The 12,599-nt window shown below is 37.2% G+C and overlaps 1 protein-coding gene and 1 long non-coding RNA gene across 2 annotated transcripts in view; one reads left to right on the top strand and one right to left on the bottom strand.

Annotated features, from left to right (window-relative positions):
- LOC132692157 (bifunctional heparan sulfate N-deacetylase/N-sulfotransferase 3) overlaps window positions 1-12,599 on the bottom strand; it is a 182,651-nt gene that overhangs the window by 34,186 nt on the left and 135,866 nt on the right. The window lies entirely within an intron of this gene.
- LOC144616145 (uncharacterized) overlaps window positions 1-12,599 on the top strand; it is a 251,109-nt gene that overhangs the window by 208,151 nt on the left and 30,359 nt on the right. The window lies entirely within an intron of this gene.

Genomic DNA, 12,599 nt, shown 5'->3' with positions numbered 1-12,599 from the left:
TGTAAATTCTGTAGGTTTGATTAAATTGGTCTGGAATGCAGAATGGGCTTTTTAAAAGCCACTGCTTCAAGTGAATACAAATAGTTTTTGTTGGTGAAGTGTTGACAAACGGAAATAATTCTGCATGAGATTTTCAATGGCAAAGAAACCATTGTCTCATTTATGCTGTTATAAAAAAGATCATAAAAATAATTCATGTGATAATAGTACTTTCCTAAAATATATAATGTCATGTGAATGAATAGTAATAATAGTTATTATAATCATCATAATAATGAATATAATGGGTTCATTCATTAGAGACTGAAAGAAATATTCAAGAAAATTTATTGAGGTAAAGTAGCAGAGATGAGGGAATGGTTATATTAAAACTGGATACAATGAATTAGAAAAAAATCTAATTACTTACAACTATGAATAAGAGGAAACAGTGATATCCTTTATTCTATAGAATAAGTCCTGCTGGCTTTCATATGAAAAGCTTCAACTGTGATCAAGGATATTTAATTGTATTTCTATTCACTCTGCCTGAACATATATTAAATCTTAGAACTTTCACAAACAAAATACTTTGAGGGTAACTTTAAATAGCTACCAGCAGACTGATGTAGTCATGAAATTAATAAGCAAGACTTTTATTACCATTTTGGGTATTTCTGAAAAATGAGACTTTTAAAATTTAACCTTCTGGTTATTTTTATAGTAGCTTCAATTCTATGACTTTTGTTTCCCTTCCTTTTCTCCAAAATGTATCAAAAGTCAGTTGTTGAGAGACTTAAGAAAATCATGCTTACATGTGTAAGTTCTTTTCTAATGTTTGTTAGAGGCAGTCTCTCATCATTCATATTAAAAACTACACTTTTCAGTATAGCTCAACAACAATAGCAAAATGATACTTCAAGTTGTCTATTACAGGAAAAATTTTAATACCATATAATATACATATATATATTAACTCAGCCACTAGTTCAAATTTTTGCTTTATTTATGAGAGATTTGTCAATGTATCTATGTGTCTATATTTCACTTGAATAACATTTGCAGTGGGCATAAAATGGGAAATATGGAGATGTTGTGTGAATTTGTGGTACCAATACATTCGACCTCCATTTGAATTTACTTTACAACCCAGAAAACATTTTATTCTGTGACATTTAAAGCAGAGTGTCATTGTTTTTACCTATATGAGTATAGAAGGTAAAAAAAATGCTACTCTTTCTCTCTCTTTTTTTTTAATGTTTATTTATTTTTGAGAGAGAGAGAGGGCGGGGGGCGGGGAGAGAACATGTGTGGGGGAGGGGCAGAGAATGAGGGAGACACAGAATCTGAAGCAGGCTCCAGACTCTGAGCTGTCAGCACAGAGCCCGACGTGGGACTTGAACCCACCAACCATGAGACCATGACCTGAGCTGAAGTCAGACACTCAACCAACTGAACACCCAGGTGTCCCAGAAAAAAAATGCTACTCTTTCTGGTAAAAACAGAGGCATTTCAGAATGAGTTATGAACAAGTTAATGACATTGCTTTTCCTGAAAGTTGGCAAGAATTAAGGTAATATTTATAAGCTGTTGAACTTAATCCTGTAAAAAAAAAAAAAAGCCACTTAGCCACCAGTCATGCAACCTTCCTCAGGTTTTCAATTCTATTTTTGTATATCTACTTTACCATAATGCAAAGTGCACCATAAGCAAAACGACTGTTTCAAAGTGATGGTTTTGTAATGTGTGTTACCTCACGACTCATTTAGACTTTGGACTCAAGCCTGGGGTTTGTTTTGTTCTTCTAAGAAATAGAAGGCCATAAAGGGAACATAATTGGTCAGGACATAAAATAATTTATTTTTAAACTTTGCTTTTTTTGGTGTGTATGTGAATTACAATGCTCTCTCTATACATGGAATATTCTATATCTCTTGCTGCACATGTAACCTCTCCAAGTTGTCTTTATTAATTTTTACTTAGGAAGGTATGCACAACAAACAACAGGGCTAGTGAGAACGGACATATAGTGACACTGTTTTGGTAAAATAATTTGCTTGCTATCCAGACAGTATTTCTTTCTTATTCCTGTTCTAACCAAAGACAACTATAATGTCACTTTATTTTTTGGCAACTGTTTCTGCATGGAATAGAAAGACACGAAGCTTGAAAGGGTTACCAGTTCAGGGAAAATAGACATTAGTCTTTCCCTAAAGAGGATGCCTTTATAACTTTAAGAGTGCTTCAGAACTAAGGCTTGATTTGTTTGCCTTTTTAAAAAGGATAAATGTATCACAATAAGTTATCTTTATTATACATGCAAGATACAATAAGAAATAAAATGTCAAAGAAGTTACAATTACATTTCTACAACAGTTTTTGCTACATGCATATTATAAGTAATTAGGTGTTACCAAAAAGACTAGTTAGCTGCTTAAAACTCAACTTATTGGAAACTCTGCCAAAGGTACAAAATTTATCTAACAGATGAAAACAACTCTTTCTAGCCTGATAGACACAGACATCTATAACAACATACTTACTATGATGATTTTTCTGTAAAAGGCAAAAGGTAAATGACAAATATCATATACACCGGTATTTATGAGAGAGAAAACAGATATCATTTGTAAAAGCGTGGCTAAGAGAAAAATGGGGGAGGCTTTATCTACACTTTACAGCCTCAGCCATGTGAATCTAGTAAGTTCCAGCCAGGTATTGGAGATACATGAATCACTACTAAGACGAATAAGGAGCAAAACATTGGTCCCGGTGCAAAGGCAGTTGGCAATGCAGTAATGTTTCTTTTGAGAAGGTCAGGGGGAGAGGAGAGGAAATAGGGGTGTAAAAAATGTGTTACTTATAATATTTATTATAAACTATGCCATTTATGACTAAATCCACATTTTTCTTATCCTACTACCAGATGCTCTGCCTGGTTCTGGGTGTGTAAATATAAATATCATGCTCATTCTTGTTAAGTGTTGTTTGTGAAAAATTAAGAATTCAAAAGGCACAAAGGAATTTACAGTGAAAAAAGTCTTCCCACTTCTCTTCTTAAGTCAACCAGTTTTGTTTTGTTTTGTTTTGCTGTCCTTCCAGGTGACCAAAGGTTCAAAAGCCTGAACATATGTAACAGATTACTCAGGAAGTTTATCAAAGTTCAGATCACCAGAACTTACACTCAGTGATTCTGATTTGCTAGGTCTGGAGGGTGTCCTGCTACCTGCATTTTAGAGAATCATCCCTAGTTGTCTTGATGCAGGTATTGTTGAAATATAATTTGAGGAAAACTGGCCAGTCCCATTGTTTATTCCCGTAGGAAAGAGTCCATTCACCAAAAGCGATTGGCTTTTCTGTAGTGGTCCTTTTGAATACATTTTAAACACAAACATGTCCTGTTAAGTCCATAAATATGTTTCAACATCCTAGACACATAACTATCCCTAGCACAAAGAACAATTGTTAAGTGTCCTTGGCCTCTTGATGGTTTCTGTAATGTTGACATATGTGTGGGGATGCACAGAAAATTGCTAAAAAAAAAAAAAAAAAAAAAAAAAAAAAAGACCTGGTCCACATAGACATGTGTAATTGGTTCCTAATTCCCCTTCAATCCTGTGTTTATTTTATTATTATTGTTTTTTAACCTGAGCAAAATTCTTCTCCATTTCCATATGTACCTCTCAGATGCATATTGCCTTTTAACTTCCCTACTTAAAAGGCTGTCTTTCATATTCATTTTATTTTATTTCATAGCATTTAAAAGGTTCTGTGGCAGAGGACAAGCATACTGTAATTAACTTCTTTAGGGGAAAAAATAAGGAAAACAGGTTAGTTTTATAAAGTAGTGATCAAACTCTGGAAGTTTCATTTTCATTATCATGAAAACTATATGAGTCCCACCACTGTCAAGATTACACTCCATTATGTAAGCACATCTCTTTCTGGAAAATAAGTAAAAAAAAATCCTGATTAGAAAGCTATTCCATTCATGCTCTGGGCCTAAACCTCCTATTCTATAATTTCCCAGTTGGAATCCTCACATAGTTCCTCACTGCCTTCTGCATTAAATAAAATTCAGGATGTCATCCTCAGTGACAACACGGTCCCAGGTTACCTTTTCAATCTTGTCTTGTGTCCTCACTCTGTTCCCAGAGCACCAGTCAGCTTGCCTTGCTTACTGCTTCCCAGTGTTTCCCTGGACACTCCACCCTCCCTGGCTTGGTTTATACAGTTTCTTCTGTCTAGAATATACAACCTCACTTTTCTACCTAGCTCAGTTCTGTATATGTAGCCTGTTACATCGACCTTTTCAGATCTCTCTATGCAAATTCAAGCTTATAAAAATTTGAGCTCCAGAGCATTGCCGTGTAGTCTTTCTGACCTTTTCTTACTCTGGCTTGTATTATGTTAAAAAACAAAATACTTGTGTTTTTTTTGTTGTTGTTGTTGTTGTTGTTGTTTTGTATCTAGATTGTTAAGTTCCTTGGAGCTGACAGGGGGCTCTTTCAGCCTTATTCTCTGAACTGCCAATGTATGCACCTTGAGTTGGTACCAGTCATCTTAGTTGTAAAATTGGAAAATCTGGGGTTAGTTATTTTTTAAGTGCTGTTCATTCTAGTGATTCCTTAGCACCATTCATATTGTTGGCCTTATCAATGATTTATGCTTGTCTCTTCTAACTTCATCTGCATTTGCTCTATAGTCCTCTCCCTGAACTCTGCCTCAAGTCTTCACTTATTCTACCACCCTCTTGCTTCTGTTTCCTGTGAAACTTCCTTTGTAAATAAACTCTTAGGTCTTTGACTTTGGCCTGAACAGTGGTTAAGAAAGTGGGTTTGGCCACCTACTGGCTTTTTGATTCCAGTAAGTCATTTAAACTCTTAATACTTTAACTTACTTATCTAAAAGGAGGGGAAAAAGGGTATAAAATAGTAACTGCCTTACAGTGTTGTGATAATTAAGTGTCATAAAATAAAACATTTATTTTATTTATTTTTAACATTTATTTTTCAGAGAGATTGAGAGAAAGAGAGAGAGAGAGAGAGCAGGGGAGGGGCAGAGAGACACAGAATCCAAAGCAATCTCCAGGCTCTGAGCTGTCAGCACAGAACCCAACCCGGTGCTGGAATTCACGCACCGCGAGATCATGACCTGAGCGGAAATTGGATGCTTAACCGACTGAGCCACCCAGCTTCCCCTTAAAACAAAACATTTAAAGCATTGCTTGATACACAGTGATTGCTTAATAAATTATAGCTATTTATTGTTGTTATTATTGATATATTATTATTATTTTGGAGGAACATTATTTCTCATTTATAGCTTCCTTCCAGCAGTTTGTCAACCTTATCTATACCTCTAGTATCTTAATTCTTTCATTTTTTTCTCTGTCAACATCCATCTGATCACTTCCTCTAGCCATCAAGATTCTGTGGTTAACAATTCGACCTTCTCTCCCACTATCACCTTCAGATTCCCAAATCATCTTTTTGCTTTCAGTGTTCTACAAATCTAAGACTTTATATCAGTTTTTCATTCATGTCTATCAATTTCTTCATTCCACATATGGAGTGCTCAGCACACTAGAGAAAAACCACATAATGGGAGCTTGTAATGTCACATAAGCACATGGTCCTCAATTTCAATGAATCTTCCTTCCTTCCTTCTTTCCTTCCTTCCTTCCTTCCTTCCTTCCTTCCTTCCTTCCTTCCTTTCTTACATATTTTAAGTATTTATTTTTGAGAGAGAGAGAGAGGGTGAGAGAGAGAGCAGACAGGGGCATGCACAGAGCATGATGCAGGGCTCAAACTCATGAAACCCTGAGATCATGACCTGAGCCAAAACCAAGAGTTGGACACTTAACCGACTGAACCACTCAGGCGCCCCATCAATGAATCATTCGTACTACTGGATATTCTTTTAATTCATTATCTTCAGTTGCCTTCAGCAGCTATTTCAATCTTTCATCCTTCTCTTGAGGTCTTCTACTTAATCTCCACTCTCCTTAATCCCCCTGGTTAATGATCCCATGATTAACAGGGAGTAATGGTCATCAGGCAGGAACTCTTTATATATATATATTTCTTTTTTTTCCAGCTTTATTGAGAAATAATTTGTATACATTATTATGTAAGTTTGAGGAGTATTGACTTACATATATTGTGAAATGATTACCACAGTAAGTTCGGCTAACATTCATCTTCTCTTCCAGATACATTATAAAGAAAATAAAAAGGAAAAGAATTGAATGGAAAAAAACTTTTCTTATGATGAAAAACTGAGGATGTACTCTCTTAACAATTTTTTCTTATACAGCAGTGTTACCTGTAGTCATTGTGTTGTACATTACATGCTTAATACTTCTTTGTTTTATAACTGGAAGTTTGTAATTTTGGCCACCTGTCTCCAGGTCTCTTTACGCCTACTCCCTGCCTCTGGTACTCTGGTAACTACAAATCTGATCTTTTTTTTTTTTTTTTTTTCTATGAGTTTGTTTTTGTTTTTAGCTTCCACATAGAAGTGAGATTATACAGTATTTGTCTTTGTCTGACTTGTTTCACTTAGCATAATCCCTTCAACATCTATCCACATTGTCACAAATAGTAGGATTTCCCCCTTTTTGTGGCTGAATGATATTCCAGTATTTGTGTGTATTACAACTTATTATCCATTAGTCCATCAATGTACACTTAGGTTGTTTCCATGCCTTGGCTATTGTAAATAATGCTGCTATGCACATGAGGGTACAGATAACTTTTCAAGTTAGTTTAATTACTTTTTCATATATTCCCAGAAGTGGAATTGCTAGATCATATGGCAGTTCTGTTTTTAATTTTTTGAGGATTCTTCATACTGTTTTCCATAATAGTTGTACAAATTTACAGTCCCACCAACAGTTCACAAGGTTTCCTTTTCTCAACATCTATGCCAGCATTCTCTATCGGTTATTCTTTTGATAATGGCCATACTGACAGGCATGAGGTGATATCTCATTGTGGCTTTGATTTGCATTTCCCTAATAACTATTGATGTTGGCATCTTTTCATGTACGCATTAGCCTTTCATGTATCTCCTTTGGAAAAATGCCTATTCAGGTCCTTTGCCCATCTTTATTTAATTTAATTTGTTTTTGTTTTCTATTGAGTTGTATGAATTCTTTATATGCTTTGAATATTTACTCCTTATTAGATATATACTTTGCAAATATTTTTTCCCATTCTGTAGGTTGTCTTTTCTCTTTATTGATTGCTTCTTTTGCTGTGCAGAAGCTTTTTAGTTGATGCAGTCCCACCAGTTTATTTTTTATTTTGTTGCTTATGCTTTAGGTGTCATATCCAAAAAAATAGTTACCATGACCCATGTCAAGGAACTTTGTTCCTATGTTTTCTTCCACGAGTTTCATGGTTTCAGGTCTTACATTTAAGTCTTAAACCATTTTGGGTTAATTGTTGTGAATGTTAAAAAAGAAATAGGTCCATTTGATTCTTTTACATGTGAATATTCAATTATCCCAGCATCATTTTTTGAAGAGACAATCTTTTCTCCATTGAGTATTCTTGGCTCCCTTGTCAAATATTAGTTGACTCTGTATGCTTGGGTTTATTTCTGGGCCATCTATTCTGTTCTATTGCTCTATTTGCCTGTTTTTATGCCAGTACCATACTGTTTTGATGACCATAGCTTTTATACTATAGCTTGAAATCAAGAAGTGTGATACCTCCTGCTTTGTTCTCCCTTTTCAGGATTTCTTTGGTTATTTAGGGGCTTTGTGATTCCCAATAAATTTTAGGAATTTTTCTTTTTTTTTAAACTCTGTAAAAATTGCCATTGAAATTTTGATAGGGATTGCATTGAATCCATAGATGGCTTTCAGTAGTAACACTTTACCAACATTAATTCTTCTACTCCATGAACATAGGAAATCTTTTTACTTATTTGTGTCACCTTTGATTTCTTTCATGAATATCTTGGAATTTTCAGCATAGAGAACTTTCACCTCATTAGTTAAATTTATTTTTAAGTATTTTATTTTTTTATACTATTGTAAATATGATTGATTTAATTTCTTTTTCAGAAATTTTGTGGTTAGTGTACAGAAGTGCTACTGATTTTTATATATTCATTTAATATTCTGCAACTTTACTGAATTCATTGATTATATCTAACAGTTTGTTTGTTGATTGAGTCTATAGGGTTTTCTCCATATAAAATCATGTCATCTGTAAATAGAGACAATTTTACCTCTTTCTTTCCAGTTCTGATACTTTTCATTTCTTTTCCTAGCCTGATTGCTCTAGCAAGGACTTCTAGTACTGTGTTGAATTGGAGTGGTGAGAATGGGCACCCTTTTCTTGTTTCTGATCTTAGAGGAAAGATTTTATCATTTTACCACTGAGTGTGATGTTAGCTGTAGGTCTGTCATATATGCCTTTAGTATGTATTATGTTGAGATATTATGTTCAGATATGTTCCTTTTTTGCCTAATTTATTTAGAGTTTTTAACATGAAAGGATGTTGAATTTGGTCAAGTGCTTTTTCTGCATCTATTGAGATAATCATATATTTCTTTTATTCTATTAATGTGATGTATCATTAATTGATTTGCATATGTCAAACCATCCTTGCATCACAGGGATAGATTCCACTTGAATTTGTTGCTCTTAAAATTCTTTCTTTGTCTCTGACAAGAATTTAATTATAATGTGTTTTGGTATACACCTATTCAGGTTCAACCTATTTGGGATCCTTGGGCCTCATGGATTTGTATATTCATTCCTCTTTCCAGGTTTGGGAAGTTTTCAGCCATTATTGCTTTAAATATATTTACTGCTCCTTTCTTTTTCTCTTCTCTTTCTGGAATTCCCATAGTACAAATATTGTTTCTTTCTATTGTGTCCTATAATTTTCATAGGTTTTGTTCAATCTTTTTTATTCTTTTTTCTTTTGCTTCTCTGGGTAATTTCCAATGTTCTATATTCCAGGTTGCTAATTCTTTCTTCTGTGAGGTTGAGTCTACTTTTGAAACTTCATTAAATTCTTCAGTTATCGTATTTTTCAACTTTAGGATTTCTTTCTCTCTCTCTCTTTTTTATTTTGATGGTTACTATTTTCTTGTCAAACTTCTCATGTGTTGTTTTCTCAATTTTGTAAGTTGTCTGTGTTTTCTTATAGTTCACTAGGAATAAAAGGATTATTCTGAATTCTTTTTCTGACAGTTCATAAGTTATTGGAACTTTATATTGCTTTTTTTTTTTTTTTTTTTTTTGGTGATGGTGTCATATTTACCTGATTTTTCATGATCCTTGATTCCTTACACTCTATCTGTGCATTTTAGTAATAGGACTCCTCTTGCAGACTTTACAGTTTGCCCTAGCAGAGACAGTTCTTCACTAGCCAGTTCAGTTTGGGTTTCTGTGTATGTTTGCCGGTAATGTCTTTGGGAAGGTGGAGCCTGTTATTATAATCTACTTATGGGTGAGGCAACTGTTCAATCTCTGAGGATGGGGATAGGGGGTTGTGCCACTAGCTGGGATAGTATACTAGTTGGATATCCAATACTAGTTGGATAGTATTGCTGGATTCTTTCTTTCCTTTTCTTTCTTTTTTTTCCCTTTCCTTTTCTCTTTCTTTCTTTCTTTCTTTCTTTCTTTCTTTCTTTCTTTCGAGAGAATCTTAAGCAGGCTCCACACTTAGCGTGAAGCTTGACGGGGCTTGATCTCACAACCATGAAATCATGACCTAAGCCGACTGACTGAGCCACCCAGATACCCCACTGCTGGCTTATTTCTATACCCAATTAAGGCTGTAAGATGGGCTTTGCAGTTGCCTAAATTCTCTGGTCATGTTTACTAGATGGTCAGGACAGGGGACTACATTCAGTAGTGGACAGGGCTGTGAATTAGCTTCTCTGCCCTGGCAGGGCATCAGACCAGGTCCCAGGGCCTCTATAGCTCATTGTTTGGGGGCCCAAATCAGGCCTGAGTGTGTATAGAATTCCCTGGTCTGGTTAAACTACCAGTTTTGCTCTGTAGACCAGGTAAGCCACAGGCTGTGCTCTGTGTTCCAATCCCACTGCACATAGGGCTGTTGAATGGGCTATACAGCTTCCTGTGTGCTCTGGTTAGGTTCTCTGGTCAGACAGGCTGAAGGCTTTATTTAGCAATAAGTGGAACTATAAATTAAATTACTGGAATGGGAGCAGTGGAATAAACAGTTCTAAAACTGGTAAAGCTCTTTGTTGTCATAACTCAAGCTAACCTGCATCCCAAGTTCCCTGGCTGAACAGGGCCACTGGCTTTGCCCTGCGAACTGTTGGCTCTGTCTGTGCTTCTTTTGGCTTGAGTGTCAGTGGGCCTCAGGGCTTTTGGGTATTTATTTCAGCCCTTCTGGTCAGATGGGGCTGGAAGATACTCTCCACAGTGTGTTGGGCCCCTTGCCTGGGTGGGAGCCCCTTGACTGGGCCACTCAGGCCTCTCAGTTTCCCAAACAGACTGTCTAGTTGGGAGGGGCCAGGAGACACCTTCAGCTATGGCTATGAATTAATCCCCTTGCTTGTGCATAGCATGAGAAGACTTCACGTCTGGCTCTGACTTTGCTCTGGAGGTGACTGGCTCAGCACTCCCACCTCTTGGCTCAGTGCTGCTGGCCACCCAGCTTCCAGAAGTTGTCACCAGCCTTCTAGTCAGATTGGGTTGGAAGGCACCCTTCATAGTGAGTGAGGTTGTGACTCAACACTTTGCCTGCAGGTGGGTAAACCAGGCTCTAGGGCTGATGGAACTACTCACTTGAAGATCTGAATCAGTCAGATCTGCTCCCTGCCATATTCCCTGGTCAGAGTGCCCCCAACCTGTTTCTGCATATGAGCGAAGCTGGTTGGGGTTACTACTTGGCACTGTAGGTATAAACTTGGTTGGCCAAGATTTGTGTGCTGGTGGTTGCAAGTTCCTTTCCACTTCTTCAGCACAACTAGATTCCCAGTGGTTGGGCCCTGAAGATTCCCCTGCCATCCCCATGGTATGAGATAAGAGTAGGGGCTCTCATAAATGACCCACAATGCTTGGGGAGGTTGGTTGTCCTCTTCGGGTTCTCTTTTCCCATTAGGTGAACAGAAGGGTCAGGAAAGACATCTCTTTGATGCTATGCTGTCCTGGGGGAAGGGCAATGTGGTCAACATATAGTCATTTCTCTTAACCTTCTAATGCGGTCTTGGTCTCTGAGGTTAAGGCTGTGCTTCAGCCTCACCACCATCCATGTTCTAGGGTACTCTCACTGGTATTTTGTTCTTGAATAGATGTTAGTTGTTCTTGTGAAGGGGAGTAAGTCAGGAATGACCTATGTTGCCATCATGGTCAGGAAGAGGTGCTTTATTTTGAATTTAAGACTAATATATCTCCCAGTACTTTTTGCCCCATCTACTTTCAACTCCCAAGAGATCTCATTCACATACAGGCTTATTTATTTATTTTTGAAAGACAGAGAGAAAGAGGGAGAGGGAGAGGGAGAGGGAGAGAGGGAGAGAGGGAGAGAGAGAGAGAGAGAGAGAGAGAAAGGGAGAGACAGAATCCCAAGCAGGCTCTGTGCTGTCAGTGCAGAGCCCAACGCAGGGTTCAAACTCATGAACTGTGAGATCATGACCTGAGTCAAAATCAAGAGTCAGAAGCAGCTTAGGCATGCCTGGGTGGCTCAGTTGGTTAAGCATCCAACTTTAGCTCAGGTCATGATCTCAAGGTATGTGGGTTCCAACCCCTCATCGGGCTCTGTGCTGACAGCTCACAGCCTGTAGCCTGCCTCAGATTTTGTGTCTCCCCTCTCTCTGCCCCTCCCCCACTTGTGCTCTCTCTCTCTCAAAAATAAATAAACATTAAAAAGAAAGAGTTGGATGTTTAACCAACTCAGTCAGGTGCCCCTGTTTTCCTCTATTTTTAATTCTCTCTACTGGTCCCTCCCTAATACCTGAAAACATGCTTTAATTCCCTCTCATCTTAGGCTCTCTCCTGAGTGCTTATCTTTTCCAACCACTGTCCGTCCCAGCCAAGTTCTACAGTGCAGTAGTGTATAGGTGCTGTCTTTACTTATCAGTTTCCTCTTCCAATCTGGCTTTTGTCCCCACCACTCCACTGAAAATGCCTTGTCAAGGACGAGCAGTGTCCTCCAAGTTACATCATCCTATGGCTCCTCGGTTGTCTTTATCAATCTGCTGCATTTGGCAGTGCTCCCTTTGACGACACTTAAGTTTTTCTCCTTTCTTGGCTTTTTTGAAACTGTTTTCTCTTATTTCTCCTTTACCTATTTCCTTCCCCGAGTCCTTTTTTTATGTTCCCCTTTAATCGCTGGTGTTTCTTAGGGTTTTGTTCTTTGCTGCCCCTAGATGGAAGCACCATAATGATCCCCAAATCTCTAACTATCATTCATATATTTGTCCTAAATTTTATACACAAACATCTAAGTTTCTAGTTAACATTTATACCTGAATATCTCATAGCCATCTCACTTTAAACATGGCTAACCATCCACCTAGAGGGTATTCTTTTTCTGTAAGACAGAATGGGACGAGAGGCTGATTGATTCTTCTCCAGTGGGTGATTTCATTCTTCATTTTGCTTACTGAGGTTTCTGAT

This window comes from Panthera onca, chromosome B1 (genome assembly GCF_046562875.1).
Source record: "Panthera onca isolate mPanOnc1 chromosome B1, mPanOnc1 haplotype 2, whole genome shotgun sequence".
Taxonomy (NCBI): Eukaryota; Metazoa; Chordata; class Mammalia; order Carnivora; family Felidae; genus Panthera; species Panthera onca.
Note: the sequence above shows the minus strand (reverse complement) of the source record. Positions and strands in the feature narration are given on the sequence as shown.